General features: G+C 46.3%; 1 long non-coding RNA gene across 1 annotated transcript; it reads left to right on the plus strand.

Annotated features, from left to right (window-relative positions):
• The first annotated feature begins 2,720 nt into the window (after window positions 1-2,720).
• Window positions 2,721-5,154, plus strand: LOC105004748. Its single transcript, XR_827255.1, has 3 exons — window positions 2,721-2,820; window positions 4,681-4,844; window positions 4,980-5,154. It is a non-coding gene; the product is annotated as an uncharacterized LOC105004748 (long non-coding RNA).
• The last annotated feature ends 1,496 nt before the right edge of the window (window positions 5,155-6,650 follow it).

A 6,650-nucleotide genomic window follows, 5' to 3' on the forward strand; every position in this document is an offset into this window, starting at 1 on the left:
TACTTTGCTAACAAAGGTCCATCTAGTCAAGGCTATGGTTTTTCCAGTAGTCATGTATGCATGTGAGAGTTGGACTGTGAAGAAAGCTGAGCACCGAAGAATTGATGCTTTTGAACTGTGGTGTTGGAGAAGATTCTTGAGAGTCCCTTGGACTGCAAGGAGATCCAACCAGTCCATTCTAAAGGAGATCAGCCCTGGGTGTTCTTTGGAAGGAATGATGCTAAAGCTGAAACTCCAGTACTTTGGCCACCTGGAAAAGACTCTGATGCTGGGAGGGATTTGGGGCAGGAGGAAAAGGGGATGACAGAGGATGAGATGGCTGAATGGCATCACTGACTTGATGCACATGAGTTTGGGTGAATTCCGGGAGTTGGTGATGGGACAGGGAGGCCTGGTGTGCTGCGATTCATGGGGTCATAAAGAGTCAGACACAACTGAGTGACTGAACTGAACTGAACTTTTCTTTAAATTGACAACATATGGGAAATGATACATTTGGGGCACACAGGAAATTATAGATTATAATAGGTTATTTTTTTCCAACATACATTAACATGAAAAAATTTTAAAACATGTCCACTCAAATTCTTAACTATCACCACTAGTTTGTAGGAAACTCAGAGCATCTTGATTCTATAGTCACCTCTTCTTTTTCATGTGAAGATTTTCCTTTGAGCAGACCTGGAATTCTCTCTAAGAAAAGGTCTTTCCTTTTCCCTCACCCTCGTTGCCTGCAAGTTCACAAGTAGATTCCAGCACCTGAGTCTGTCCCAGCTGAGTCCCTGCCTCGGTGCCCTGGTTACTGGCAGGCAGCCTCGTGTGTGGTGGTGCATCCTTTGTCTGACCTCCCTTTCTGCTGCAGGAGCATTTCTTAACCACGGCAGCCAGTCTCCCTCTTTGGTCCATCTGCCACCACTCTATACCTGCATCCCATCCAGCCCTACCGACCTAGACACAGCTCCCAGAACATGCCCAGCTCTCGTCTCCTCCACAAGAGCGTTTTCACCCAACAGGACTCCCCCCGACCCCATTCCTCAGGCCTTGCCTAACACTTCACCAAATCTGCTTAACTTGTGCATTCTTGAAGACTCAGACTTACCAGAGTCTTGAAGAGTGTCGTCTCATAGGAAAATTCCTCCTTCCTCTGTGACCCCATTCTGAGTGAAATTCCCCTAGGAAGTCGTTTTGCTAATAATCTGTCTTCTCCCCAGTTGACTTTGAGCTCTTTATCTCAGGACCCATCAGAGCTCATCCTAGATGATCAGGGAGAGGTTGGCTAATGGGTGAAGTTAAGATAACTTATTTCCCTTTGCATAATGCTTTATAGAGCTTGTCCACATGGTGTTATCTGATCTGAAAGAAAAGTGGAGCACATTTAAGTATTTAGGTGGAAGACAGTGTAGCAAAGTGGTCTAGCCCAGAATTTGGAACCAGACTGTGTCTATCACTCATTAACCGTGTGTCCTTGGGCAGGGAGCTTACTCTGTGCCATGGTTTCCTTTCCTGTAGAAATGGGATAATAATGGTATCTACCTTGTAGGATTGTTTTGAGGATAAAAAGAGTTACTGTATGTATAATACAGAAAGTAAAAGAGGGCTGGAACATTACTTCAGTCAGCGTTACTGTTATATGAGTTGAGGAAAACGAAGCTCAACCTGGTTCCAGAGGTTTGCTTAAGTTTCTGACCCTGAGTCTGCTGTTAATCACAGCAACGTTGAGTCTTAGAACTTTCAACTCTGTCTCGCTGTATTTCTAGGAGTTAAAACTGAAAATCCTCTTTTCTTCACCTCCCAGAATGTCATGTGGAACTTCGTGTTCACATATGTTGAGACCCTGTCACATGGCATTCAAAGAACCTGAAGAAAAATTGGAACCATTACTCTTTCCTTAAAGTATTGGGCTGGTAAAGAATCTGCCTGCAATGCAGGAGACCCCAGTTCGATTCCTGGGTTGGGAAGATCCCCTGGAGCAGGGATAGGCTACCCACTCCAGTATTCTTGGGCTTCCCTTGTGGTTCAGATGGTAAAGAATCTGCCTGCAATGTGAGAGACCTGGGTTCAGAAGATCCCCTGGACAAGGGAAAGGCTACCCACGCCAGTATTCTGGCCTAAAGAATTCCATGGCTTGTATAATCCATGGGGTCACAAAGAGTCGGATACAACTTAGTGACTAGAAAAAAAGTATTGGGACCAAGGATTATCACTCCTGTCCAGAATAACCACGGCACCGGTGATCATGTGTGACGGGAGGGTGAGTGACTTCCGGCCTCTGTCTTAACTTCGGTGGCTATTAACCTTTATTCTTAGAGTTCCAGCTAAATATGTGTGTTCTTACAGTCAGGAACTGTTCACACTTTTGCCGGATGAAGGTGATGAATGTGACTGTGTTTTATTTGTTGCCTTTGGCCAAATGTTTTTTGGCTGGGAAAGATAGGGGGCGGCAGAGGATGAGATATTTAGACCGCATCACCGACTCGATGGACATGAGTTTGACTCTGGAGTCAAATTTCAGGAGATAGTAAAGGACAGGGAAGCCTGATGTGCTGCAGTCCGTAGGGTCACAGAGAGACATGGCTTAGTGACTGAACAGCAACAGCAGCTGTTTCTTGGTGTCAAGTTTTAGTGCCTCAGCAGCACCCGAGCGCGCCTGTCGGGCGCACAGGTGGTGGCCCTGCCCCCAGAGTTCCTGAATCAGAAGGTCTGGGAGAGGGTTTGAGGATTTGCAGTTTTCACTCACTGAGAGGTAATCGTCCTGTAACGCTGGGCTGATTGTAGGTGTGTGGCGTAAATGACTGATCTTACTGCGGGTTGATGACCACGGTAAGTCTAGTTAACACCCATCACCATACATAGTTGGTTTTCTGGTGATGAGAATTTTTAAGGTTTACTCTCTCAGCAGCAAGGATTTGCATTTCTTTTTTTAAATTTTATTTATTTTTAATTGGAGGATAATTGCTTTGCACTACTGTGTTGGTTTCTGCCATACATCAGCATGAATTAGCCGTAGGTATACATATGTCCCCTCCATCTTGAACGTACTGCCCACCCCATCCCACCCCTCTGAGCTGCTGCCGAGCGTCAGGTGAGCTCCCTGTGTTGTATAGCAACTCCCCACTAGCTATCTCTTGTACACATGGTGGTGTATATTTCAGTGCTTCTCTCTCAGTTTTTCCCACCTTCTCCTGCCCCCTGGATTTGCATTTCTAACAGGCTTCCAAATGATGCTGATGCTGCCCATCTGGAACATACTTTGAGAACCACTGGTTTGGTCAGTGGGAGGAAGGGGCAGACTCATTGCAGATCAGGGTGGAAATTAATCTTATTTATACGGAGAGGCACACACTCCCAGGGAGAAGTTGGAAGTGAAGAGGGGATCATAGGTAGTTGGAAGCCTGTGGTGCCCAGTGGGAGGAACTCCTTGGTGCCATCGGTTGGGCAGAATTTGATGACGGGTGTTGGAGGGCAGATGAGCACCCCGATCCTGGTGGAGGGTTGTCTGACTGTGGGGACCCTGCCCAGTGGTCATTCTGATGAGGAGTCCAGGCTCTAAGAGGACGTCCAGGAACCCGGCATGACCCCAGTGTGAGAGGACCAGTGGAAGCTAAGTCGGGCCTCCTAGAGTCAGCCAGGCAGAGGGTGACTGCTGTGCCTGCACTGCTCCAGGCTCCCGACAGCTCAGGGCCGTCACCCTTCCCTGGGCAGACGAGTCACCTGAGGATCTTGTTGGAACACAGATTCTGATTCACTGGGTCTGTGACGCTGATGCTCCTGGGCGGTGGACCACACTTTGAAAGGCAGGAGGCTGGAGTACCGACTTGAGAAGGATTTTGCAGGCCTCTCTGAGTGAGGCAGGGATGAGCTCTGTGGTTGATATGGTGATGTCTGCATCGCCTTTGGGCCATGCGTTTACTTTTCTGGTTGCCGTCTGGTCCTGCCTCCCAGCTGTTAGGCGCCTGGGGCAAGAAGGGCTCTGCGGTGCGGTGGCCGGAGTCGGGGGAAGCGGGTCACTCAGCCCAGCCCTGCACATCCGCGCTAGTCATGGAGCTCGGAGCTCTATGCTTTCTCCAGTATTAATGTTATGCTGAACCGACCTCTAATTAGTAGTTTCAAACATATTACAGGCGCCAGTAACCAAATGTTTGGGCATAACTGTGTGCCAAAGGGACTGTACTTTTTAATTGAAATTCTTCAGCTACTTTTTAGATATTTGTAGCCTGCGAAGGCTGCTTGGATACTGAAGTTCAGTGAAGTGAGTCTGAAGATATCTGTTGAAGCAAATGGGATTTTGTAACCGGGAACAACTGCATTCAGGGTTTTGTGCAAATTACTACTGAGATGAGCTTGACCATAGTTCCATGTGTTCAGAGCTGATAAAGATGTTTTATGTTTGCATGTTGCATTGTAATTACAGAAGTGTTTGAAATAGTCAACCGTGAAAGAGAAATTCACCATGTAAAGGATGTCAGTGAAAACTTTGAGAAAAATGTCTCATTCTCTGTGATGAAACAACACTGGAAGCCCAGACTGAAATTCAGGGACCTGGTTTGGCTCTGCTCCACTGGGTGCCACCTCGGGCACACCATTTATTCTCTCTGAGCATCAGGTTTCTTATTTCTCACATGAGGAGTGTGAACTGTGCCACGTGCCTGTCAGGACCATTGTTTTTATTGATATTTCCAGTCCATTGAGGACCAAGACCAGACAGCCTATAGAGCCATTCTGCCTCTGACATCACAAGTGCCAGAGTTAAAGCTGTGGTCATCGCACCATGAATACCTCAGGCGACAGACAGTCTTGGAAACTAACCCTTTGCAGAAGATTTCATGGAGATGTGTTTTTACAAGGTAGGCGGTCTTTTGAGTGGCTTTGGAAATCAAGCTTCTGCCCTGGTCAGAAATTTAGGTCTTTATATTTTGCACTTGCACAAGGGTCAGTATGGCATTTTGCTCTTTCTCATGCACGACTCTTTTCTTTTCCAGCTTATCAAATACAGAGTTATTAGCACCAGTGTTTTGATCGAAGATCTCCTCAACTGGAATAACTTAGACATTGCTGGTCGACTCCAAAAACCAGTGAGTGAGTGTTGTTAGGGATGGTTCTCCTCTCCGGACCATGCTCCTGGGCTGCTCCCTGCTTTGACTTTCTGCAGATGTTTGCGGTAATTCCACACTCAACCAAGTGCTCCAAGGCTTAATTCAGGGCCATTAAATCCTTATGAGGGAGGAGGCAATATGGAATTAAGTAGCTTATGTACCATATGAAGCTTTGTATATTATAAATATTCCATTAAAAAAATAAGGACAAAAGGTAAAAGGTAGAATTCAGGTTTTACAATTCAGTTCAGTTGCTCAGTCGTGTCTGACTCCTTGTGACCCCGTGGACTGCAGCACACCAGACTTCCCTGTCCATCACCAACTCTTGGAGCTTGCTCAAACTCATGTCCATCAAGTCAGTAATACCATCCAACCATCTCATCTTCTGTCATTCCCTTCTCCTCCTACCTTCAGTCTTTCTTCAATCAGGTTCTTAAGCCTGATTTATAAAATAGTTAAGTCTTCTAATATTGTTATTCACAATTAATTAAAAAAAAAACAGAGAAGAAACTATACTTTGGGATTTACATCATTCCCATCTTTCCTTGCCATCTAATACACTTTTAATTTGGAGTTTGTCATACTGTTTGTGTCTTTTATGTGTTGTCTGAATTTTGTCAGAAATGATCTGTGTTTGATAAATGAAAGGCAGTCTAAACCCTACTTTCTGGAACACGAGGAGAGTTTGCTTACAGCACTAAAGGATCAGAGACGGCAGCTGCGTTTCAGATACGTGAGTGTCCTCAGGAGGGATTTCTAGACCCACTGCTTGCTTAGAAATTCAGTCAGAAGCAGCATGATGGTCCACAATCGTGTCGGGAGTGCACACTGGCACAGTCGCTACAGAGAGCAACGTGGCAGTTCTGGTTCTAAGCTCGTGCCTTAGAGCAGTGCTGTTCACACGTGGCCCCTGGAGCAGCATCAGCATCACCTGGGAACCTGGCAGAAATGTACCCCGGCCTGCCGAGTCAGAGTCTCTGGGGATGGGCCTAATACTGGGTGTTTGAACAGGCCCTGCAGGAGACTCTGATCTCCTAAAGGTGAGAAGCCCCGGCTCAGAGAAGCGCATGCGCTGTGCACCAGGAGACACACAGGGAAGCTCCCTTCAGCTGCGGGCTCAGCTTCGGGCTCTCACTGAATCTTCCCCGAAAGCTCGTAAGCCTGGCTCAGGTATGAACCCCGTCACAGAGGTAGTGAGAGACAGGGCGTGAGCACATGCTGGCGACTGCAGTGCCGTCTTCACGACCAGTCAGACACACTGGAGCAGTTTGTATCTCGATGGGAGGGGAGCACAGACAGCAGTTTCTTCTAGCTGGTTTTCTTTCCTTTTTCCTTACTCAGGTTCAGATCAGTTCAAAATAGAGCGTGGCCTGCTCAGGTTAGATAAGAACAGAGATGAGTTCTGAATAAAGAAGTAAAATGCCTTTGTCTACCATAAAATTAAATGAAGAACAAAGAGATTAAAAAATAAAATTCTCAATTTCTCAAAGGTCATTTATTCCATTTTGTAGTAACTTTTTCAAAACTCGTGGGGTTTCCTCATTTAAAAAAATATTT

Source organism: Bison bison, unplaced genomic scaffold (genome assembly GCF_000754665.1).
Source record: "Bison bison bison isolate TAMUID 2011002044 unplaced genomic scaffold, Bison_UMD1.0 scf7180017864482, whole genome shotgun sequence".
NCBI lineage: Eukaryota > Metazoa > Chordata > Mammalia > Artiodactyla > Bovidae > Bison > Bison bison.